Here is a 27,392-nt window from a genome sequence, read left to right as displayed (position 1 = left end):
TTTGCCCCAAATAAATCTACTCATTTTACTCCCTTTGAGTTAATATTCAACATGAAGTGAGAGGCTGTTTGAAATTAATCAAAGAGAAATTAACAGGACCAAAGTCAGAGATCTCACATTTAGATTACGTATCAAAGGTGATGGAGACACTAAATCGAGTTGATGATTTAGCTAAACAGCACATAAAGAGGGCACAGTGTTGAATGAAGCAGGTGGCAGATTAAAAGCTCTGAGACTCAGACATTTTCCCGAGGGGATGATGTGTTAGTATTGTTACAGGCAATAGGCGATCCCTTTCAAACCAAGTTTAGGGGACCTATCAGATTGAGAAAAAGTTGAGTCAGGTGATCTATCTAGTAAAGATGTCAGATGGAAGAAAGACTGTCCTGGGGATGTCATGTGAACATGCTGAAACCTCATTATGCTGGAGAGAAAGAACTGGAGAAGTGGGTTAGTTACTGCCCCACAGAGCGAGGAATCAAATCCGGATACTGTGAACTTTGATGTGTCTCAAAATATGTTAAAAAATGAAGAAATCCTCGAGGAGTTGGACAGGTTAGTGAGCTGTCGGTCTCAGGAGCATAGAACACAGTTGAAAGGTTTGTTCCTGCAGTTTGAAGACATATGTAGGAATCAGATGGGGAGGACTAATACTGTTGGACATGAAGTGGACATAGGGAATACTGTTCTGATAAAACAATACCCCTATTGGCTTAATGTTTTCAAAGCCAGACAGGTCCAGATGGAGGTAGAGGCCATGCTTGACAAGAACAGCATTGAACCGAACCAGAGTGAGTGGAGTTTGCCAATCATCACAGTTCTCAGACCAAACAGGACTCAATGATTTTTTGTGGATTATCAGAAGGTGAACAACGTTACAAAATCGGACTCATATCAGACAAGCCAGTTACATCACAAAGTTAGACTTACTGCGTGGTTCCTTTTGTCAGAGATGGTGATAGAGATTTCTGTGTTTGTAACCCCAAATGGGCTACATCAATTCAAGGTGATGCCTTCTGGAATGAACAATGCACCCACCACATTCCAAAGACTCTTGAACAAAGTTGTGGCTGGGTTAACAGACTGTGCGGTGTATGGGGACGATGTAGTGATCTTTAGTAAGTCCTGGAAAAGTCACATGATACGGTTGGCAGAACTCTGAATGACTACAAGAAGCAAAAACTGGTAACAAACTTAAACAAAACTGAATTTATGAAAGCAGAGGTGACATTCTTGGGATGTAACTTCAGTCATGGAAGGTTGACCCCCATGGAAAGCAAAGATGAAGGCCATCAAGGAATTTCCACAACCAACCTCGAACAAAGAGGTACAACAATTCTTGGGACTAAGCAGATTCTATCAGAAGTTTTTTCCAAACTTCAGCAGTGTAGTGGCATTGTTGACCAATTTGCTGAATAATAACCCAGCGTTTTGGTGGGCAGAACGATGCCAGGAGGCATTCGGTCATTTCAAAGCATTATTAACCATCACACCAGTTGTAGCTACACTAAACCTTTCAAAGTTGCCATGGATGCTCGTGACACAGGAGTTGGAGTGTACTGATGCAGGAAGATAAGGATGGGATTGAACTGCCAGGTGGTTACTTTTCAAAGAAACCCAACATCCACCAGAAAAAATACTTTATGTTCGAAAAAGAACTATTGAGTTTGGTACTGGCCTTACGACATTTTAATGTGGACATCACAAACAATGTGTCAGAGACGGTTGTGCACACGGATCACAATCCTCTTGGATAGCTTTAAAGACAAGGAAATGAGACTATTTCATTGGGGTGTTACGTGACAGACTTTTAATTAAAAAATCATAGATAGAACATAGAACATAGAACATAGAACAATACAGCACAGAACAGGCCCTTCGGCCCACGATGTTGTGCCGAACTTCTAACCTAGATTAAGCACCCATCCATGTACCTATCCAAATGCCGCTTAAAGGTCGCCAATGATTCTGACTCTACCACTCCCACGGGCAGCGCATTCCATGCCCCCACCACTCTCTGGGTAAAGAACCCACCCCTGACATCTCCCCTATACCTTCCACCCTTCACCTTAAATTTATGTCCCCTTGTAACACTCTGTTGTACCCGGGGAAAAAGTTTCTGACTGTCTACTCTATCTATTCCTCTGATCATCTTATAAACCTCTATCAAGTCACCCCTCATCCTTCGCCGTTCCAACGAGAAAAGGCCGAGAACTCTCAACCTATCCTCGTACGACCTACTCTCCATTCCAGGCAACATCCTGGTAAATCTTCTCTGCACCCTCTCCAAAGCTTCCACATCTTTCCTAAAGTGTGGCGACCAGAACTGCACACAGTACTCCAACTGTGGCCTAACCAAAGTCCTGTACAGCTGCAACATCACTTCACGACTCTTGAATTCAATCCCTCTGCTAATGAACGATAATACTCCATAGGCCTTCTTACAAACTCTATCCACCTGAGTGGCAACCTTCAAAGAACTATGTACATAGACCCCAAGATCCCTCTGTTCCTCCACCTGACTAAGAACCATACCATTAACCCTGTATTCCGCATTCTTATTTGTTCTTCCAAAATGGACAACCTCACACTTGGCAGGGTTGAACTCCATCTGCCACTCCTCAGCCCAGCTCTGCATCATATCTAAGTCCCTCTGCAGCCGACAACAGCCCTCCTCACTGTCCACAACTCCACCTATCTTCGTATCATCTGCAAATTTACTGACCCACCCTTCGACTCCCTCATCTAAGTCATTAATAAAAATTACAAACAGCAGAGGACCCAGAACTGATTCCTGCGGAACTCCACTTGTAACCGGGCTCCAGGCTGAATATTTACCATCTACCACCACTCTCTGCCTTCGACCGGTTAGCCAGTTTTCTATCCAATTGGCCAAATTTCCCTCTATCCCATGCCTCCTGACTTTCTGCATAAGCCTACCATGGGGAACCTTATCAAATGCCTTACTAAAATCCATGTACACTACATCCACTGCTCTACCCTCATCCACATGCTTGGTCACCTCCTCGAAGAATTCAATAAGACTTGTCAGGCAAGACCTACCCTTCACAAATCCGTGCTGGCTGTCCCTAATCAAGCAGTGTCTTTCCAGATACTCGTAAATCCTATCCCTCAGTACTCTTTCCATTACTTTGCCTACCACAGAAGTAAGACTAACTGGCCTGTAATTCCCGGGGTTATCCCTATTCCCTTTTTTGAACAGGGGCACAACATTCGCTACTCTCCAGTCCCCTGGTACCACCCCCGTTGCCAGTGAAGACGAGAAGATCATTGCCAACGGTACTGCAATTTCCTCTCTTGCTTCCCACATAATCCTAGGATATATCCCGTCAGGCCCAGGGAACTTGTCTATCCTCAAGTTGTTCAAAATGTCCAACACATCTTCCTTCCTAACAGGTATCTCTTCTAGCTTATCAGTCCGTTTCACACTCTCCTCTTCAACAATACGGTCCCTCTCGTTCGTAAATACTGAAGAGAAGTACTTGTTCAAGACCTCTCCTATCTCTTCCGACTCAATACACAGTCTCCCACTACTGTCCTTGATCGGACCTACCCTCGTTCTCGTCATTCTCAGGTTTCTCACATACGCATAGAATGCCTTGGGGTTATCCTTGATCCTATCCGCCAAGGATTTTTCATGCCCTCTCTTAGCTCTCCTAATCCCTTTCTTCAGGTCCCTTCTGGCTATCCTGTATCCCTCCACTGCTCTGTCTGAACCCTGTTTCCTCAACCTTATGTAAGCCTCCTTCTTCCTCTTTACTAGACATTCAACCTCCCTCGTCAACCAAGGCTCCCTCACACGACCATTTCTTTCCTGCCTGATCGGTACATACATATCAAGGACACATCGTATCTGCTCCTTGAAAAAGTTCCACATTTCCACCACATCCTTCCCTGACAGCCTATGCTCCCAACGTATGCTCCTCAAATCCTGTCTTACAGCATCGTAATTTCCCTTCCCCCAATTGTAAAATCTTCCTTGTTGTGCGCACCTATCTCTCTCCATAACCAAGGTGAAAGTCACAGAATTGTGGTCACCATCACCAAAATGTTCACCCACTAACAAGCCCACCACTTGTCCCGGTTCATTACCGAGTACCAAATCCAATATGGCCTCCCCTCTGGTTGGACACTCTACATACTGCGTTAGAAAAGCTTCCTGGACACACTGCACAAACACCGCCCCATCCAATCTACTTGATCTAAAGAGCTTCCAATCAATATTTGGGAAGTTGAAGTCACCCATGACTACGACCCTGTGGCTTCTGCACCTTTCCAAAATCTGTTTCCCAATCTGTTTCTCCACATCTCTGCTGCTATTGGGGGGCCTATAATAAACACCCAACAAGGTGACTGCACCTTTCCTATTTCTGACTTCTGCCCATACTACCTCCAGAGGCAGATCCCCCTCAAACTTCCTTTCTGCAGCCGTTATACCATTTCTAATTAGCAATGCCACCCCCCCTCCTTTTTTACCACCCTCCCTAATCTTACTGAAACATCTGTAACCAGGAACCTCCAATAGCCATTCCTGTCCCTCATCTATCCATGTTTCCGTGATGGCCACAACATCATAGTCCCAGGTACCGATCCACGCCTTAAGTTCACCCACCTTATTTTTGATACTCCTTGCGTTGAAGTATACGCACTTGAGCCCATCTCTGTGTCCGCAAGTAGTCCCTGTCAGTGCTACCTTCTCCACAGCCTCCCTACAGTCTTGGGCATCCTGACACACAGCTAGCTTACTTGCTGGACTACAAGTCAGGATCCCATCCCCCTGCCAAATTAGTTTAAACCCCCCCGAAGAGTGCTAGTAAACCTACCCCCCAGGATATTGGTGCCCTTCTGGTTCAGGTGCAACCCGTCATGTTGCGGGTCACAAGAATGTAATCACAGATGCGGTATCACGGATTTAACTAATAATGTATTGGTGTCTATTCAATGTTTTATATACATATGGGAAGAAGTTAATATGAACTTTGGTTAAAGTCATATGTACGTCATGGTAATGTGGTTTGGAAATAGAGAAAAAAATGAAGCCAACTTTTCATTATGATGGCTCATTTTTTTCTTAAGTGGGGAGGTGTTATGAAGATGTAGGTGTGTCCTGTACCTTTGAGAGTGAGAGGAAGCTCGCAAGGCCTGACTGAAAGCACAGTGTGTCCTGAACAATTTAAAAATCTAACACTTGGTTGAAACAAATAGCTGCAGTTGCATTGCCATGGAACAAAAACAAATTCAAATTCGACCAATTAGTTTAAATTCTGCCCCAGATACCAAAATCCAATCAAATTTGAATTTATTGTTTTGATAACATCACACCAATGAAATGATCCGATCTTTTGGTATCTGTCCGTAAGAAACGCTGTGCAGGAGAAGACCAAAGAAAAACCGACCTAGACAGAGGAAAGTCTACAAAGGAGAATCGACAAAGCTGACTGGATTTGAAATGTAACTTTTTTTTGAAAACTTCGAGTTTTTTTTAAATCAGCCCAGTATTGTGGAGTGGGCGGTAAAAGACAGGTTTAAGAAAAAGGAGTTGTAAATAGTTTTCTAACGTTCTCTGTTGAACTTAAAGAATAAAATTGTGAATTTTTATTTGAAGTAGTGAAAACTGGGGTGGTCCTTTGCCTCTTGAAATTTAACAGGTTACAGCAAGAGGTGAACATCTCTGTGTGTTGGGTTTAAATTAACAGAGGGGTTTATCCCGTGTCATAACACCCTGCTGACTCCATCTGCGGGAAGTGCAATCAAAAGCAGCTCCTTGAAAAATGCTTCAGGGAACTGGAGCTGGAGCTGGATGAACTTTGGATCATTCTGGAGGCGGGGGAGTTAATGAGAGGAGTTACAGGGTGGTAGTTGCACCTCAGGCCCAAGAAAAGGGCTGATGGGTTGCAGTCAGGGGATGGAAAGGGAACCAGCAGGCAGTGCAGGGATCCCCTGGGGCCATTCCCCTCAATAACAAGCAGACCATTTTGGATACAGTTTTGGGGGGGGGGAGCTTACCAGGGGTAAGCCTTGGGGTACAGGTATCGGACACCGAGTCTGTTCCTGTTGCTCAGAGCATTAGTCATTGGGGACTCCATAATTAGGGGGAAAGGCAGGAGGTTCTGTGGGAACGAGAGGCTCATGGTTGGAGTGTTACCTCCCAGGTGCCAGGGCTCGTGATAGCTCGGATCCTATTTTCAGAATCATCGAATCATAGAATTCCTACAGTGTGGAATCAGGCCCTTCTGTCCAACAAGTCCACATCGATCCTCCGAAGAGTAACCCACCCAGACCCATTCCCTTACCCTATTATCCTATATTTACCCCTGACTAATGCACCTAACCTACACATCCCGGAAAACTATGGCCAAATTAGCATGGCCAACTCACTTAACCTGCCCATGCTTGGGTTGTGGGAGGAAACTGGAGCACCTGGAGGAACCCCATGCAGACACAGAGAATGTACAAACTCCACACAGATCGTCGCCCAAGGCTGGAATTGAACCCGGGCCCTGAGTGCTGTGAGGTGACAGCGCTAACCACAAAGTCACTGGGCCACCCATAAGGAGCCCCTTGAGGGTGACGGGGAGCAGCCCCAGGGTGTGGTCCACATAGGCACTAACGACATGGGTAGGGACTTAAGGCAGAAATTCAGGGAGCTAGGGTGGAAGCTTGGTGCTAGAACAAACAAAGTTGTTATCTCTGGTTTGTTGCCCGTGCACAGTGCTGGCGAGGCAAGGTATAGGTAGAGAGAGAGAGAGAGAGAGAGAGTTGAACACGTGGCTACAGGGATGATACAGGAGGCTTAGATAATTGGGGCTCATTCTGGGGTAGGTGGGACCTCTACAAACAGGATGGTCTGCACTTGAACCAGAAGGGTTCCAATAACCTTGGTGGGGAAATTTGATATTGCTCTTCAGGAGGGTCAAAACTAATTCAGCCAGGGATGGGAACTAAAATTGTAGTTGGAGTGTCCAGGGGGATGAGGGTAGTGAGGTCAGAAATATGGTTTCATGGTCACAAGAGTGCACCAGCCAGCAGGAAATTGATTTCAATGTCAGGAGCATCTGGAATAAGGTGGATGAACTTGCAGGATGGGTTGGTATCTGGGACTTCGATGTTGTGGCCGTTTCGGAGACATGAATAGAACAGGAACGGTTGTTGCAAGTTCTGGGGTTCAGATGTTTCAGTAACAACAGGGAAGATGGTAAAAGAGGGGGAGGCATGGCAATGTTAGTCAAGGACAGTATTATGGTGGCAGAAAGGACATTTGATGAGGACTCATCTACTGAGGTAGAATGGGCTGAAGTTAGAAACAGGAAAGGAGAGGTCACCCTGTTGGGTGTTGTCTATAGGCCTCCAAATGGTTCCAGAGATGTCAAGGAAAGGAAAGATGTCGAGGAAAGAAGGCATACGGTGTGTGAGGTTTTATTGGGAGAGGGATTAGGTTTTGGAGCCACAAGGTCATGTTGCAGCTGTCCAAAACTCTGGTGCGACTGCAATTAGAGTATTGTTTACAGTTCTGGTCACTGCATTGTGGGAAGGATGTGAAACCTTTGGAAAGGTTTCAGAGAAGATTTACTAGGATTGCCTGCTATGGAGGGAAGGTCTTAGGAGGAAAGGCTGAGGGATTTGAGGCGGTTTTTATTAGAAACAAGAAGTTTGAGAGGTGACCTAATTGAGACATATAAGATAATCAAAGAGTTAGTTAACGTAAGACAGTGAGAGCCTTTTTCTTCAGATGACAATGGCTCATACGAGGGGACATAGCATTAAATTGAGGGGTGATGGATATAGGACAGATGTCCAATGTAGTTTATTTACTCAGAGGAGTAGGGCCATGGAAAACCCTGCCTGCAACAGTAGTGCACTCACCAACATCGAGGGCTGAAGGACCTGTCCTGCGCTGTAATGTTCTGTGTTTTATGTTGAGTGTGAGGAATTGAATGGAAACAAAGTATGTTATTGTTGGAAATAAATGTGTAACTAAAAGACACAGAGTCCTGACACTATGTTATTTCCCCTTTTAAACTTCTCATGTATTTTGTTAATTTGCCCAGATGTGTGGCTCAGAGAATTCAGTGAGGAAGAGTGGACAGGAGCCTGTCGTTGCATTTCCCTCTCTGTCCTGCAGTGAACTGTCTTGTCTCAGGTAACTGTCTGGGTGGGGTTTGCACATTCTCCCCGTGTCTGCGTGGGTTTCATCAGGGTACTTCAGTTTCCTCCCTCAATCCAAAGATGTGTGGGTCAGGTGAATTGGTAATGCTAAATTGCCCACAGTGCTAGGTGCATTAGTCAGCGGTAAATATAGGGGAATGGGTCTGGGTGGGTTACTCTTCAGAGGGTCAGTGTGGACTTGTTGGGCCAAATGGCCTGCTTCCATACTCTGAGGAATCTAATCCGATCTCATCTAACACTCACCTTTCTCCATATTATTTATTTTTCTACCCACTTCACTCACTGAGAACGGATTACTTGAAGATGAATGTAGCTTTTGTGCATATCTAATTCATCTTTTGGGTTTGCTTTTGTTCCTCCACTTCCTACTAATTGTTGCTGATTACTAACAGCACTTTACACTGACTTTCCACCTCCAGGCTCTTTCATTTTGCTCCTCAGATGGAGTCATTCCTTGTCCATGAGGAAAGGAGTGTTATCATGTTGCTGCTCCTCCTTCTCCTTTCAGTCCATTCCTCACGTGGACTCCTCGTTCCGTTCTCTGCTGCACCTAATGTTGGCTCTCAGTTACTTGGATTGATTCACCAATTGAATTATTGTTCTCACTGGATATGTCATGGTGTACTTTAACTGGTCTCTGAAATGTTTCTGTGTCACCACATAAATAAGGGCATTTGTGCAGCAACTGAAGTTCCTCAGCATCTATCCAATCAGAACAAAGAGACCAAAAGAAACAGAATCCAAGGAATAACCAACATTAAAGAAATATAAAATATGCAACAACCAGAGAAGTATGAAGCTGGCAGATATGGCAAAGAGTAAAACCACAGAATTCTTCCTGCTCTCTACCTCTGGATCATTCTCTGTTTTTCTCTGACCTCTCAGTTCCTTCCGCACCTTAATGGCCTCGAAGATATGTCTGACAATCAGAATGTTGATAAAGAGAATAAAAGTGATTGGGAACAATGGTGTTAAAAAAGTCTGAAAATAATTAAAACTTCTCCACCGAGGGTCCTAATAATAATTAGACCTGGTATAACAGTACCATGGAACATTGTTGATGATCTTTCCAGGTTTATGTACAAAGGAGTTGGGAATGTTCTTTAACAAAAAGAAGATGCAGATTGTTGCTAGAACCCTGGTTGCAGTTTTCCCTGTGCACTACTTAGTTTTCATCTCATGGAAACAAATGGCAACAAATCGATCAAAGGAAAAAGCAACAGTGAACTACGCAGAACAATCAATGGTCAAGCAGCTGACAACAAAGATAACAGTACAAACAGGAGTGATCCTTCTTGCACCGGATTGACCATCCTGATGATCTGAACCATAAAGGTGTTCAGCAGTGAATCCATTCACATTGTACCAGGTTGAATACTTACCACAATCAGAAAAACTTCAACATTTGACTGAACTCCCCCCCTCTCCGCCCACCTGTTCACGATGGTACAGCACAGCCTTCAGCAAATAAAACCTGAATCCATGAAACATTGGTCACTGTAACTGTCCTGAAGAAGGGTCCTGCCTGAAACCTTGACTCCCTTCCTCCTGAGATGCTCCCTGATCTGCTGGGCCTTTTCCAGCACCACGCTCTATCTGCAGTCCCCATTATCTCCTCATTCCTTCTGACCTGCTGAACCCACCCATTGTCCTGCTGTATCTGAGCTCCCATTTGGAGCGAGCTGCCTGAACAAGATCCACCAACACAATCCCTTTCCATCAAGGAATGGGAAACACCAGGTGTCACTGCGAGGTGGGTTGTTACAAAACATAAAAACATATGATCACGGTTTCCCAGTGGAGATACCACACAATATAAAACAAAGTCTCAGGAACTGTGTCAGCTCCATCTCCGAGAGAATGATATGTTTTTATATCATTTTGAACAAACAATTAATGACAACAGGTTTATTTTAATGAAGTGATAGCATTGAGATTTCCTGCCTCAGACGACTCTCTGTGTGGAGTTTGCACATTCTCCCCGTGTCTGCGTGGGTTTCCTCCGGGTGCTCCGGTTTCCTCCCACACTCCAAAGATGTGCAGGTCAGGTGAATTGGCCATACTAAATTGCCCGTAGTGTTAGGTAAGGGGTAGATGTAGGGGTATGGGTGGGTTGCGCTTCGGCGGGGCGGTGTGGACTTGTTGGGCCGAAGGGCCTGTTTCCACACTGTAAGTAATCTAATCTAATCTAATCTAAAAAACCCATCTGACCGATAGCAGGCTGTGAACTACCACAGAGAGAGAGTGGTCTTCCGAAACACTTTCTAGACCAGCCAGGGGCCATGCTTAGCCAAACTCCATCAATGTGGCCTCAGTGTAAACCCATTCTGCACAGTATAGGGAAACACACAATGCTGTACATTACTGAGGAGCCTCCGAACTGACAAACTATTCACTTTAAACTCAGTTAGTGAGGACACTAACGTCTGACAGTGGGATTTGCCTTGATAAATGGAAATATATTATTATCAGTTGTTGTTGAAATAAGGATGATTCAGTGCTGAGTTTTATATGAGTTAAGTTGTTACAAGACTTACCAGGAACCCCAACGACAGTGAGGATGGTGTCAAACACCTGACCCACCCTTCCCCTGAGAAGATCCATTTCGTTGTTTGTGACACAACCTTTCCCTTCCTGCTGCTGGCAATCTGTCGGAATGGGAGAATTCTCTCGAAGATGGAGCTGACACAGTTCCTGAGACTTTGTTTTATATTGTGTGGTATCTCCACTGGGAAACCGTGATCATATGTTTTTATATCATTTTGAACAAACAATTAATGACAACAGGTTTATTTTAATGAAGTGATAGCATTGAGATTTAAGTCTATTTGAATACCCCAAAGACTGGATTAATCATAGATTAGATTAGATTACTTACTGTGTGGAAACAGGCCCTTCGGCCCAACAAGTCCACACCGCCCCGCCAAAGCGCAACCCACCCATATCCCTACATCTACCCCTTACCTAACACTATGGGCAATTTAGCATGGCCAATTCACCTGACCTGCACGTCTTTGGACTGTGGGAGGAAACCGGAGCACCCGGAGGAAACCCACGCAGACACGGGGAAAATGTGCAAACTCCACACAGTCAGTCGCCTGAGGCGGGAATTGAACCCTGGTATCTGGCGCTGTGAGGCAGCAGTGCTAACCACTGTGCCACTGTGCCGCCCGAATCTGATCCTGTTAGGTCTCAAATGTTCATTCCAATTTGTCTTCAACAATAATACTTGCAATATTTCACTCACTATCAGTCCCATCAGCATCGAAATATGTTTCGATATTCTTTTCAGTGATGACCTTCATTCTGCTGAGGTTATTCAGACATTTAATATCTCATGTTGTCGAGCTCCTTGAGAGCTGTTCCACTGCACACTGTTATCCCACAGCTTTCCTTGTTGATCCAGTCATACAACTCATTTGGGAAATTCTCTGTGAATGAGCACTCTAATACAGAACCTGAAGCTGATACCGACCACACCAACAGCTGGAACTTCCACTCGGTCACATTTTCTCAAAACCAAGACGAAACAAAAATCGGAACCTTACATTCAAATTAATAAAGTGATGGCATCATACGGGGTAAATGTCCCCTTTGGTCCAAAATTACTCTAAAAGCAGCACAAGTCTCAGTCCCCAGCACTTCGTCCATGGTCTTGAATGTTATGACCTTTCAGTGCTTGTCCAAGTACTTTGTGACAGTTTTGAGGATTTCTCCCACAATTCCCCTCCTGGACAATGCAGCACAGGCCCCTACCATCCTCTGGGTGGCATGTCCCTTCTAAACCCTTCGCTTTTCAGCTTAAAATTACACCACTTTGTTAATTGCCCTCTGATTAAGGGTGAAAACTGCTTAACATTCACCCTGTCCACACCCCCCTTGGTCTTATATACCCCGATCTCTGCTCTAAAGAAAGCAGCCTGAGCTTATCCAGCCTCCCCCTTCACAGCGAAACTGCTGCAGCCCAAACCATGTTCTGGTGAATGTCCTTTACCCTCCCTCCAGTGCAATCACCTCCATCCCATGGTCAGTCCTCAGCAATGGACTCACCTTCATCCCCCTCCGTCCACGCATCAATGAATTTAATACACGCTGTGACATCGAACAATTCTTCCGTCGCCTCCACCTCCGAGCTTACTTTCACAATCTGGACTCCCGCCCACCTTCCGACGACCCCTTCGCCCACCTCCAACACACTGCATCCACCCGGACACCCCGCGCTGGCCTATTAACTGTCCTCGACCTCTTCTTTTCCGACTGGCATCGAGACATTAACCGCCTCAACCTGTCTACCTCCCTCCCCCACTCCAACCTCTCACCCTCACAACACGCAGCCCGCCAATCCCTCTGCTACAATCCCAACCTCACCATCAAGCCAGCAGATAAAGGGGGCGCAGTGGTAGCCTGGCGCACTGACCTCTACACCGATGAAGCCAAACGCCAACTCGAGGACACCTCTTCCTACTGCCCCCTCGATCATGACCCCACCCCCCCATCACCAAACCATCATCTCCCAGACCATACAGAACCTCATCACCTCAGGAAATCTCCCACCCACAGCTTCCAACCTCATAGTCCAGGAACCCCGCACTGCCCGGTTCTACCTCCTTCCCAAGATCCACAAGCCTGACCACCCTGGCCGACCCATTGTCTCAGCATGCTCCAACCCCACTGAACTCATCTCTACCTACCTCGACACTGTCCTATCCCCCCTAGTCCAGAAACTCCCCACATACGTTCGAGACACCACCCACGCCCTCCACCTCCTCCAAGACTTCCGTTTCCCCGACCCCCAACGGATCATCTTCACCATGGATATCCAATCCCTCTACACCTCCATCCGCCATGACCAGGGCCTCCAAGCCCTCTGTTTTTCCCTCTCCAGACGTCCCCAACAATACCCTCCCACTGACACTCTCATTCGTTTGGCCGAACTGGTCCTCACCCTTAACAATTTCTCCTTTGAATCCTCCCACTTCCTCCAGACCAAAGGTGTAGCCATGGGCACACGTATGGGCCCCAGCTATGCCTGTCTCTTTGTTGGCTATGTAGAACAGTTGATCTTCCGTAATTACACCGGCACCACTCCCCACCTCTTCCTCCGCTACATTGATGACTGCATTGGCGCCACCTCGTGCTCCCGCGAGGAGGTTGAGCAATTCATCAACTTCACCAACACATTCCACCCTCACCTTAAATTTACCTGGACCATCTCTGACACCTTGCTCCCCTTCCTGGACCTCTCCATCTCCATTAGTGACGACCGACTTGACACTGACATTTTTTACAAACCCACAACTCCCACAGCTACCTGGATTACACCTCTTCCCACCCTATCTCTTGCAAAAATGCCATCCCGTATTCCCAATTTCTCCGCCTCCGCCGTATCTGCTCCCAGGAGGGCCAGTTCCACCATAGGACACACCAGATGGCCTCCTTCTTTAGAGACCGCAATTTCCCTTCCCACGTGGTTAAAGATGCCCTCCAATGCATCTCGTCCACATCCCGCACCTCCACCCTCAGACCCCACCCCTCCAACCGTAACAAGGACTGAACGCCCCTGGTGCTCACCTTCCACCCTACAAACCTTCGCATAAACCAAATCATCCGCCGACATTTCCACCACCTCCAAAAAGACCCCACCACCAGGGATATATTTCCCTCCCCACCCCTTTCCACCTTCCGCAAAGACCGTTCCCTCCGCGACTACCTGGTCAGGTCCATACCCCCCTACGAACTACCCTCCCATTCTGGCACTTTCCCCTGCCACCGCAGGAACTGTAAAACCTGTGCCCACACCTCCTCCCTCACCTCTATCCAAGGTCCTAAAGGAGCCTTCCACATCCATCAATGTTTTACCTGCACATCCACTAATATCATTTATTGTATCCGTTGCTCCCGATGTGGTCTCCTCTACATTGGGGAGACTGGGCGCCTCCTAGCAGAGCACTTTAGGGAACATCTCCGAGACACCCGCACCAACCAACCAAACCGCCCCGTGGCCCAACATTTCAACTCCCCCTCCCACTCTGCCGAGGACATGGAGGTCCTGGGCCTCCTTCACTGCCGCTCCCTCACCACCAGACGCCTGGAGGAAGAACGCCTCATCTTCCACCTCAGAACACTTCAACCCCAGGGCATCAATGTGGACTTCAACAGCTTCCTCATTTCCCCTTCCCACACCTCACCGTAGTCCGACACTTCCAGCTCAGCACTGTCTCCTTGACTTGTCCGGACTTGTCCGAGCTGCCTATCTCCTTTTCCACCTATCCACTCCACCCTCTCCTCCTTGACCTATCACCTTCATCCCCTCCCCCACTCACCCATTGTACTCCATGCTACTCTCTCCCCACCCCCACCCTCCTCTAGCTTATCTCTCCATGCTTCAGGCTCACTGCCTTTATTCCTGATGAAGGGCATTTGCCCGAAACGTTGATTTCGCTGCTCGTTGGATGCTGCCTGAACTGCTGTGCTCTTCCAGAACCACTAATCCAGAATCTAGTTTCCAGCATCTGCAGTCATTGTTTTTACCTCCAACATACAGCCACTCATTGTAAGTGTTCAGCCTCCCCCAAGAAGTTAGTGTCCAGGCCAGAATCCCCAAACTGAAGAAGACATCCAGGCTCCAGAAACAAATCTCCCAGCCACCGGTGAATAGAATTGCAGACCCTCAGGCTTCTCAGGGCAGCGGCAGCAGTGACAGCAAGTCCCAAGTTTTGTCCCCCCCACCCCCCCACAGGCTACAGTACCTAAGCCCCAGGCTGTAGGCCCCAATCCTCAGCATTTTCTCCCCAGCATAGGAGGTGCTATTACAGCAGTATTCAACTCACCGAGGAAAAATACAGACCACCAGGCTTCCAAAGACAGTAAAAGCATCAGAAAAGCCCAAGTTTGAGTGCTTCCAGGCAGGCAGGCTGTAGCACCAGAGACTCCCTGCGCTAGGCCTCAACCTACTCCAGCTACTGTCAGTTGAAACAACTCAGCATCTATTTTCCAAGGACAGCAGCAACAGAGTGCAGACTCCTGACATACTGCCGTCTATCGGAGAACAATCCTCTGCCGTTACTCTGTCGCCTGACGTTAATCCAGTTTTGTATCCAAGTGGCAAGATCACTCTGAATCCCATGTGATCTAACTTCACTAATTAGTCTACTTTGTGGAACTTGGTCAAGGACTTTAATAAAGTCCAAGGAAACAACATCTACTGCTCTGCCCTCATCCACCTTTTAGGTAACTTCTTCAAAAAGTTCAATTACATTTGCAAGACACGGGTTTTCCTCATACAGGGGGGCATATTGGACCTGGTACTGGGGAATGAGCCAGGATAGGTGGTAGAAGTTGGAGTGGGAGATTTCTTTGGGAACGGTGACCACAATTCTGTAAGTTTTAGAATATGTATAGATAAAAAAGAGAGTTGTCCGAAGGAGAGAGGACGAAACTGGGCCAATGCCAATTATATCAAAATTAGGCAGGAGCTCGGAAATGTGGATTGGACACAGCTATTTGAAGAGAAGCCCATATCTGAGATGTGGGAGACTTTCAAAGAGAGGTTAAAGATAGTGCAATATAGGCATGTCCCGTTGAAGGCAAAGGATAGGAAGGGCAAGATTCATGAACCGTGGATGACAGGAGAAATTGTACAACTAGCCAAGAGGAAAAGGGAAGCGTACATAAGGTCTAGGTAGCTAAGAATAGAACAGGCCCTGGAGGAATTTCGGAAGACTAGGGCAAGTCTTAAACAAGGAATCAAGTGGGCTAAAAGGGGTCATAAAATAGCTTTAGCGAGCAGAATTAAGGAGAATCTCAAATCATTTTTTTTAATATAAGAAGCAAGCGGTTACTAGAGAAAGGATTGATCCACTACAGGATAATGAAGGAAGGCTGTGTGTCAAACCTGAGACAATGGGTGAGATTCTGAATGGTTACTTTGCATCAGTGTTCACTGAGGAGAGGGACATGATGAATATTGAGATTAGCGAAAGAAGTTTGATTAGTCTGGATCACATTAACATAAGTAGGGAAGATGTGTTGGGTAGGCTAGAGGTTATTAAGGTGGACAAATCCAGATGGGATCTATCCCAGGTTGCTGAGGGAGGCGAGAGAGGAAATAGCTGGGGCGCTGATGGATATCTTTGTGGCATCCTTAAACACAGATGAGGTCCCGGAGGACTGGAAGGTTGCTCATGTTGACCCCCTGTACAAGAAGGGTAGTAGGGATATTCCACGTAACTACAGAGCAGTGAGCCTGACGTCAGTGGTGAGAAAGTTGCTGGAGAAGATACTGAGGGATAGGATCTATTTACATCACTGCCTATCAGTGATAGGCAACATATTTTTGTGAGGGGGAGATCGGGCCTTACCAACTTAATAGATTTCGTTGAGAAAGTGACCAAGTTGAGAGATGAAGGAAGGGCTGTTGACGTCATATACATGGACTTTAAGTGAGGCATTTGATCAGGTTCCCCATGGTAGACGAATGGAGAAAGTGAAGTCACATGGTGTGCAGGATGTTCTAGCTCGGTGGATAAAGAACTGGTTGAGCAACAGGAGACAGAGAGTAGTAGTTGAAGGGTGTTTCGCGAAATAGAGAAAGGTGACCACAGGGGTCAGTGCGGGGGCCACTGTTGTTTGTGATATACATAAATGATCTGGAAGAGGGCACTGTTGGTATGATCAGCAAGTTTGCAGATGACACGAAGATTGGTGGAGTAGCAGAATGCATAAGAGACTGTCAGAGAATACAGGAGGGTATAGATAGACTGGAGAGTTGGGTGGAAAAGTGGGAGATGGTTTTCAATCCCCTGGAGCATGGGAGGTTAAGGGGTGACCTGATAGAGGTTTATAAAATCCTGAGGGACATGGATAGGGTAAACAGACAAGGTCTTTTCTCTCGGTTGGGTGAGTCCAGAACTAGAGGGCAGAGGTTGAGGGTGAGAGAGGAAAGATATACAGAGGAACCTCAATTATCCACAGGACACAGGCGGGGAGTATTTTGTTCAGTTAATTAAATGCCGGATAACATCGTTAGCCACACCTCGGAATCTGATTTCAGGATCATCTGAAACTCGATTCATCGAATGTCGGATAATCAAGGCTCCTCTATAAAAGGGACCTAAGGGTCAACTTTTTCTCGGAGCGATTGGTGCTTATATGGAATGAGCTGCCAGAGGAAGTGGTGGAGGCTACTCCAATTACAACATTTAAAAGGCACCCTGTAGATGAACAGGATTATTTTAGAGGGATGTGAGTCAAGAGTTGGCAAATGGGAATAGATTAATTTAGGATATTTAGTTGGCGTGGACAAATTGGACCAAAGGGTCTGTTTCCATGCTGTATGACTCCATTTGAATGTGCAAAACAAGATCACAATGAGAAAAGAATTGATTCCTTTTTTTAACTTAAGATTTTAAGAGGAAATGTTCCACTAAAACCCCAAGTCTGTGTTTGTTCCCACACCCAGTTTATCTTTCCTCCTTTGGTCTTGTGTTCGTTCTGTCCATTTTTAACTATTATCTCTTACACACCCGTGCTCGGCAAGTTTTAAACCTCTGTAAGTGTTTGTGTTTTCCATTAACCTGTAAAATCTGAAGCCAGTTCTGATAGTTTTCGGTATAACCACTCGACCGCTGATTTATTCTCTTCCTCTTTATTCTCCTGGAGTGAGCCGAACTGTGAGGCCACATTTATTGTCCAGCCCCAGTTTCCCTGAGATGGTGTTCATCGGCCTTCCCATTGATATTCACCTGTCACAGTGATGAAGGTGTCAGGAATTCCAGGATATTAATCCAACAGAATGAAGGAACTGAATAGCATGTCCGTGGTGGGATGGCATGTCCTTGTTTTTCCTGTTGGGATCGGATGTGGAGTTGGTTGGTTGGTACTGTTGGAGTGTGTTTTGAATGAGTTGCTGGAATGCATTCTGAGGATCAGTCTTACAGCTAGAGTTCAGGTGCAGTGGATGATAACGTGTCCGAGATGCCCCGATCAGGCAGGCTGCTCTTCTGGAGCTTCTTGAGTGTCCTTCTGGTTGGGAACATGGAAAGAGTAGGAGGCAGTTTAATGTTACAAGCATGTTCCTCCTCCACTCTGATCCTGGCTGATCTGCAGCTCAGTCCCTTTTACCCAACTTTGTTCTCTATCTCTCAGTACTTCTGCTAAACAGAAATCTTAGTTTCACTTGAGAGTTAACAACTGATTAAATATCAATTTCTATTTGGGAAGGAAACTTCAAACTTCCATCACTTGCATCGACCTTTTAATGTGTAAATGGTGGACAGAATTTGACAGTCACTCAGTATCTAGTCTCTGCCACACATTCAATAATCAGACAGTCGAATATTTTCTTGTTGGAAATGGTTACTTCTTCATTAGTAAGTACTACCTGCCACACAATGTTGTCCAGGTCCTGCTGTAAGTGCTTTGTGAGCTGCCTTACTCTGGAATGAATTGGGAATGTAGCTGAATGACGTAAAATTGCTAATATCATTGTGACTTTGTATGATAAATGGAGGACTGTTGAAGGAACAGCTGAAAATGGGTGAGATGAGGATACTATTTGGAAGAATTCCTGATCACAGAATCTCTACAATGTGGAAAAAGACCATTTGGCCCATTGAGTCTGCACTGACTCAAACCCAGCTCCCTGTCCTATCCTGTAATCACACATTTACTGTAGTTAATCCATTTAACCTGCACATCTTTGGACTGTGGGAAGAAACTGGAGCACACAACAAACACCCATGCAGACACTGGGAGAATGTGCAAAACTACACATGAGCTCCAAGGCTTCAACTGAACCGGGTCCCCAGCCACTGTGAGGCAGCCGTGGTAACCTCTGAGCCAACATGCCACGATTCAGTTATGTTTGCTTTAGCTATGGAAAGGGATAGGTACACACCAGAAGGAAAGAGATACAGCTGGAGGAAAGGCAATTACAGCGCGATAAGACAAGATGGAGGATGCATAGGTTGGGGAAGGAAACTGCAGGGCATGGGCACAATGGAAATGTAGAGTTTATTCAAGGAAGGACTACTGTGCGTCCATGATAAGTATGGACCTGTCAGGCAGGGAGGAAGAGGTTGAGCGAGGGAACTGTGGTTTACTAAAGAAGTTGAATCTCTTGTCAAGAGGAAGAAGAAGGCTTATATTAGGATGAGATGTGAAGGCTCAGTTAGGGAGCTTGAGAGTTACAAGTTTTCCAGGAAAGATCTAAAGAGAGAGCTAAGACAAGCAAGGAGGGGACATGAGAAGTTGTTGGTGGATAGGATCAGGGAAAACACAAAAGCTTTCTACAGGTATAGAAGGGATAAAGGAATGACTAAAGTAAGATTCAGGTCAATCAAGGACAGTAATGTGAAGTTGTGCATGGAGTCAGAAGAGACAGGGGAAGCACTAAATGAATATTTTTTGTCAGTAATCACACTGGAAAAAGACAATGTTGTTGAGGAGAATACTGAGATACAGGTTATTTGACCAGATGGGATTGATGTTCACAAGGAGGAGGTGTCAGAAATTCTGCAAAGTGTGAAAATAGATAAATACCCTAGGAGAGATGGGATTTATCCTCGGATTCTCTGGGAAACCTGGGAGTAGATTGCAGAGCCTTTGGCTTTGATCTTTATGTTGTCATTGTCTACAGGAAGAGTACCACAATACTGGAGGGTAGCAAATGTTGTTCCCTTGTTCAAGATGTGGCGTAGAGACAACCCTGGTAATTTTCGACCCGTGAGCCTTACTTCGGCTGTGGGTAAAGTATTGGAAAATGTTACAAGAGATAGTATTTATCATCATCTTGATAGGAATAAGTTGATTAGGGACAGTCAACACAGGTTTTTTTAGATTAGATTAGATTCCCTACAGTGTGGAAACAGGCCCTTTGGCCCAACAAGTCCACACCGACCCTCCAAAAATCAACCCACCCAGACCCCATTCCCCTCCATTTATCCTGACTAACTCACCTAACACTATGGGCAATTTAACATGGCCAATTCACCTAACCAGCACATCTTTTGACTATGGGAGGAAACCAGAGCTACCAAAGGAAACCCCCACAGACACAGGGAGAATGTACAAACAGACAGATGCCTGAGGCAGGAATTGAACCCAGGGCTCTGGTGCTATGAGCCAACAGTGCTAACCATTGAGCCACCGTGCCACCCAAAGGGATGAAGGGTTTTGTGAAGTGTAGGTCATACCTCACAAGCTTTATTGAGTTCTTTGAGAAGGTGACCAAACAGCTGGATGAGAGTAAAGCTATTGATGTGATGTATATGGATTTCAGTAAGGGGTTTGATAAGGTCCCTACCCCCCATGGTAGGCTACCGTACAAAGTACAGAGGCATGGGATTGACAGTGATTTAGCAGTTTGGATGATGAATTGGCCACCTAAAAGAAGATAGAGAGTGGTAGGTGATGGGAAATGTTTGTCATGGAGTTCCGTTACTAGTGGTGAATTGCAAGGATTTGTTTTCGATCCACTGCTGTTTGTCATTTTTATAAACGACCTGGATGAGGGCGGAGAGGGATGGGTTAGTAACCACTGTGCCACCGTGTGGGCGGCACGGTGGCACAGTGGTTAGCACTGCTGCCTCACAGCGCCAGAGACCCGGGTTCAGTTCCCGCCTCAGGCGACTGACTGTGTGGAGTTTGCACATTCTCCCCGTGTCTGCGTGGGTTTCCTCCGGGTGCTCCGGTTTCCTCCCACAGTCCAAAGATACGCAGGTCAGGTGAATTGGCCATGCTAAATTGCCCATAGTGTTAGGTAAGGGGTAGATGTAGGGATATGGGTGGGTTGCGCTTCGGCAGGGCGGTGTGGACTTGTTGGGCCGAAGGGCCTGTTTCCACACTGTAAGTAATCTAATCTCATCTAATCTAAATTTGCGGACGACACTGAGCTCAGTACAATTGTAGATAGTGCCGAAGGATGTTGTAGGTTACAGAGGGACATAGATAAGTTGCAGAGCTGGGCTGAGAGGTGGCAAATGGGGTTTAATGCAGAAAAGTGATTCACTTTGGAAGGAGTAACAGGAATGGAGATTACTGGGTAAATGGTAAGATTCTTGGTAGTGTAGATGAGCAGAGAGATCTCAGTGTCCATGTACATAGATCCCTGAAAGTTGCCACTCAGGTTGACAGAGCTGTTAAGAAGGCGTATGGTGTGTTAGCTTTTATTCGTAGAGGGATCAAGTTTCGGAACCATGAAGTCAGGCTGCAGCTGTACAAAACTCTGGGGAAAGCCGCACTTGGAGTATTGTGTGGAGTTCGGGTCACTGCATTCTCAGAAGGATGTGGAAACTTTGGAAAGGGTTCAAAGGAGATTTACTCAGATGCTGCATGGTTTGGAGGTAAGGTGTAATGAGGAAAGATTAAGGGACTTGAGGCTGTTTTCATTAGAGAGGAGAAGGTTAAGAGGTGACTAAATTAAGACATCTAAGCTCATCAGAGGGTTAGATCGGGCGGACGGTAAAAGCCTTTTTCCTCGGATGGTGATGGCTAGCACGAGGAGATATAGCTTTAAGTTGAGGGGCGATAGATATAGGACCGATGTCAGAAGTAGTTTCTTTACTCTGAGGGTAGTAGGGGGTGTGGAATGCACCGCCTGCAACAGTTATAGACTCACCAACTTTAAGGACATTTAAATGGTCAATAGATAGGCATATGGACGAGAATGGAATGGTGTAGGTTCGATGGGCTTCAGATTGGTTTCAGGGCCAAAGGGCCTGGACTGCACTGCAATGTTCTATGTTCTGTATTCATGTCTGATGTCCTGAGACAAACACAAAATACTGGAAATGCTGGAAATCTGAAATTAAAAACACAAAATGCTGGGAAACTGCATCAGGTCAGACAGTATCTATGGAGAGAAACCATTTGGTACAGGTCAGGACCTTTCCACATGAGATGCAACCTTCTTGAAACATCTGAGATTCCCAGAGAACCTGACAGGGTCGATGCAGAAAGATTATTTTCTCTTGCAGGAGAGTCTGGAACCAAAGGGCATAATCCCCATATAATCCCTCACCACCCAAGGCACATAAGGTGGAATTTCCTTTCTAAGAATAATGAATCGATGGAATTATTTGCCACAGATGACTGTCTCGGCTGGTTTATTAAGGTTAATCAATGCTGAGATAGATTGTTAAGAAAGCATATGGTGTGTTAGCTTTTATTGGTAGAGGGATTGAGTTTCGGAACCACAAGGTCATGCTGCAGCTGTACAAAACTCTGGGGAAAGCTGCATTTGGAGTATTATACAGTTCTGGTTACAGCATTATAGGAAGGATAGGGAAACTTTGGAAAGGGCCCAGTGATTTACTAGGGTGTTGCCTGGTATGGAGAGAAGGTTTTATGAGGAACGGTTGAGGGACTTGAGGCTGTTTTCATTAGAGAGAATAAGGTTGAGAGGTGACTTACTTGAGACATATAAGATAATCAGAGGGTGAGAACGGGTGGACAGTGAGAGCCTTTTTCCTTGGATGGTGATGGCTAGCACGAGGAGACATAACTTTAAATTGAGGGCAGATCGATATAGGACAAATGTCAGAGGTAGTTTCTTTACTCAGAGTCGTCGAGGCGTGGAACGCATTGCCTGCAACAGGAGTAGACTTGCCAATTTTAAGAACATTTAAATGATCATTGGATAAACATATGGATGAAAATGGAATAGTGTAGGATAGATAGGCTTCAGATTGGTTCCCCAGGTCGATGCAACATCGAGGGCCGAAGGGCCTGTACTACACTGTAATGTTCTATAACATAGTACTTTCCACTTCCAAGTCTCAGATGAGGAATGGTCACCTCCTTGAGGATGACAAGAACCCCATAAAGACCATAATTCTGGCAGGAATGACAACATCAAGGAGGGACAGGGCAGTTGAGCATCAGCCACATTGCTGGGGGTCTGGAGTTCCATGTAGTCCAGACCAGGTAAAGATGGCAGTTTCTTTCTCGAAACAACATTCATGAACCAGATGGGTTTTTCCAACAATTGATAATGGTCACTGTTATGACTCTTAATTACAGATCTTTTGTTAAATTCAGATTTCATCTCCTACTGTACTGGGATTGGATCTCGGATCCCCAGAAAATTATTTGGGCCTCTGGGTTAATGGTCTAGAGATAATACTGCCCATTACTTCCACGATATCAAAACAGTGAGTGTTTTGGTGGCAGACATTTAACACTTTTTTAAAAGCTTTTGGACATCATTATGTCAAGATGAGCTCATTGATCAAACAGATTTTGGATAAGTTTGATAATATTCAATGCATATTTGGCCTTATTACTTCATCCTCAGCGACTGAATCACAATCATGGTAATAATGCACCATGAGTCTGCAGATTAGCCTGTTTAAAGCTGATTGGAGGAAATATATTGCAGTCTTTACTAAAGCCAGAATGGAAAAATATCCAAAACTGAGAATACAATGAAGAGAAGTCAGCACTGGTGTCAAACCCTATTGAATTGTTTGCTGACATAACAGGATGGGTAAAGGTACTACAGAGACTGTATTATATCTGGACCTTTAAAAGGTACCTCCAAGTAAACGCATGACTAAAGTTGTAACATCGATTCAGGAAAGAAGGAACAGTATAGATAGCAATATGGTGGATACTCATTTAAAAACCAAACGAACTGCAGATACTGTAAATCAGAAACAAAAACAAAAATTGCTGGAAAAGCTCAGCTCCAAATAAACACTAAATCTTAAAGCTAGTTGCTCAGACTGAAAGAATGTGTTGTTCCACAGGGTACTACTCCTGAAAATAATTATCTAAAATAATTGTGTCTGGAGATCAGAGGTATAGCAGTTATGTGGATGACAGGAAATTGGGGCTTATGGCTAATCCTGAGGAAGATTGTAATAAAGTAGCAGAGTACAGGAAGGTTAGCAGAAATGGCAGGACAGTGGCAAATAACTATAAGAGCCGGTGTACTCACATTAGAAGGAAGAACGGGAAGCTGCTTAGATATATGTTTAAAATTGAGAGCATTTGATGATGTGGACTCAAAAAGTCATTTCCACAGATGAAGAATAACAGTGAGATGACATCAATCTAAGATGGACATCATTAAGACCAATGAAGTATGAGAGAAATGTCTTCTCAAAACAATGTGGCATTCAATGCTACAGAGAAACAGAGAAGACAGGAGCAGGAAGAGGCCATTTGGCCCCTCAAGCCTGCTCAGCCATGCATCACAATCACAGTAGATCGTCCAATTCAATCAGCTAATCTTGTTTTCTCCCCATAACCTTTGATCCTATTCACCCTAAGTGCTGTATGTAACTGCCTCTTGAATACATTCAATGTTTTGTCATCAACTACTTCCTGTGGTAATGAATTCAACAGGCTCACCATTCTTTGGGTGAAGAAATGTCTCCTCATCTCCGACCTAAATGATCCATCCTGAATCCTCAGTCTGTAACCCCTGGTTCTGGACATTCCCATCATTGGGAATATCCTCCCTGCATCTATCCCGTCTAGTCTGGTTAGAATTTTACAAGTATCAATGAGATCTCTTCTCATTCCTCAGAGCTCCAGCAAAAACAATCCTAACCCTAGTCAATCTCTTCCCATAGGTCAGTCCCACCATCCCCGAAATCAGAGTGGTAAATCTTCGCTGCACTCCCTTGAGATCAAGAACTTTCTTCCTCAGAAAAAGAGACCAAAAGTGCCCAGAATATTCTCGGTGTGGCCTCTGCAAGGCCCTGTATATTTGCAACAACACATCCCTGCTCCTGTACTTGAAACCTATTACAATGAAGGCCAACATACCATTTGCCTTCTTTCCCACCTGCTGCACCTGCATGCTCACCTTCAGTGACTGGTACACAAAGACCCCCAGGTCCTACTGCACACTCCCCTCTCCCAATTTACAGCCATTCAGGTAGGAATCTGCCTCCATGTGTTTCCTTCCAAAGTGAATAACCTCACATTCACCCAAATTATACTGCATCCCATAGGCTTGAATGTTGTGATGTTTCAAGTGCTCATCCAAATATTTTTTTAAAAGTTGTAAGGTTTTCAAACTTGTCGAATATATTGGCAGGGAGATATCCTAGAACTGTGCAGGAGGATTTAAACTGGTGCAGGATGGGAAAGGGTCCAGGATGGCAGGGGGCGGGGGGGGGGGGTGGCAGTGCTAGTGGGGAGGGACCCAAGGAGACAGTGAGGAAAGAGAGAAAAGTTGCCCATCCAGGGCAAGTGAGGAGTATTCCATCACACACTCCTGACTTGTGCTTCTCGATGGTGGGACAGGCTTTGGGGATTCAGGAGGTGAGTTACTCGCTGCAGGATTCCTAGACTCAATAAAAATTGGGCAAAGGAGCAAATCAAATTATCAGGGGAGGCAGGAACCATGCAGAGAACGAAATAAGACTGGTAAATTAAACTGCATTTATTTAATGCACAGGGCCGAGCAAGTAAGGCAGATGACCTCAGCATGGGACTGGGATAGCAAGGCAATTATAGAGATGTGGCTTAGGATGGACAGGACTGACAGCTTAATGTTCCAGGGTATAGATGCTACCAGAAGGATAAAAAGGTGGGCAAGAGAGGAAGGAGAAGGGCATTTCTGATTAGTGATAACATTACAGCTGTACTTAGGGCGGATCTTCCTACAAATGCACACAGGAAAGTTATTCAGGTCGAACTGAGGAATAAGAAAGGGATGATCACTTTATTGGAATTGTACTACAATTGCCCTTCAATAGTCAGTGAAAAATTGAGAACCAAGTTTGTAAGGAGATCTCAGTTATCTGTAAGAATAATAGGGTGGTTATGGTAGGTGATTTTAACTTTCCAAACATAGACTGGGATTGACATAGTATTAAGGGCTTGGATGGAGAGGGATTTGTTAAGGATGTACAAGAACATTTTCTGATTCAGTATGTGGATCTACCTACGAGGGAAGCTGCAAAACTTGACCTACCATTAATGATATCGATGAAGGTATTAAAAGTAATATTAGCAAATTTGCTGATGACACAAAGCTGGGTGACAGGGTGAAATGTGAGGAGGATGTTAGGAGAATACAGGGTGACCTGGACAGGCTAGGTGAGTGGACGGATGCATGGCAGATGCAGTTTAATGTGGATAAATGTGTGGTTATCCACTTTGGTGGCAAGAACAAGAAAGCAGATTACTATCTAAATGGAGTCAAGTTCGGTAAAGGGGCAATACAACGAGATCTAGGTGTTCATTCAATGAAAGCAATGAAAGCAAGCATGCAGGTACAGCAGGCAGTGAAGAAAGCTAATAGCTTGCTGGTCTTCATAACAAGAGGAATTGAGTATAGAAGCAAAGAGGTCCTGGTGCAGCTGTACAGGGCCCTAGTGAGACCGCACCTGGAAGATTGTGCACAGTTTTGGTCTCCAAGTTTGAGGAAAGACATTCTGGCTATTAAGGGAGTGCAGCATAGGTTCATGAGGTCAATTCCCGGAATGGCGGGACTATCTTATGCTGAAAGATTGGAGCGACTGGGCTTGTATACGCTTGAGTGTAGAAGGCTGAGAGGGGATCTGATTGAGACGGATAAGATTATTAAAGGATTGGACACACTGGAGGCAGGAAGCATGTTTCTGCTGATGGGTGAGTGCCGAACCAGAGGGCACAGTTTAGATATAAGGGGTAGGCCATTTAGAACAGAGTTGAGGAGAAACGTCTTCACCCAGAGACTGGCGGGTGTGTGGAATGCTCTGCCCCAGAAGGCTGTGGAGGCCAAGTCTCTGGATACTTTCAAGAAAGAGTTGGATAGAGCTCTTAAGGATACTGGAATCAAGGGTCATGGGGATAAGGCAGGAATAGGATACTGATTGGGGATGATCAGCCATGATCATAATGAACGGTGGTGCTGGCTCGAAGGGCAGAATGGCCTACTCCTGCATCTATTGTCTTGGAAAATAAGGCAGAGCAGGTGACTGAGGTGGTAGTAGGGGAGCATCTCGGGGCCTGCAACCATAATTCTATTAGTTTGAAAAAAGTGATGGAAAAGGACATACCGGATCTATAAGTTAAACTTTTATATTGGAGGAAGGCCAGTTTTGATGGTATTAGGCAAGAACTGTCAAAAGTGAACAATCACACGACACCAGGTTATAGTCCAGCAGATTTCATTGGAAACACTAGCTTTCGGAGGACAGGTCATTCATCAGGTGGTTGATTAAAGAGCAGCGCTCCGAAAGCTAGTGATTCCAATTCTAGCT

The sequence above is a fragment of the Chiloscyllium punctatum genome, chromosome 19 (genome assembly GCF_047496795.1).
Source record: "Chiloscyllium punctatum isolate Juve2018m chromosome 19, sChiPun1.3, whole genome shotgun sequence".
Classification (NCBI taxonomy): domain Eukaryota; kingdom Metazoa; phylum Chordata; class Chondrichthyes; order Orectolobiformes; family Hemiscylliidae; genus Chiloscyllium; species Chiloscyllium punctatum.
The sequence above is the reverse complement of the archived record's forward strand: the minus strand, read 5'-3'. Positions refer to the sequence as shown.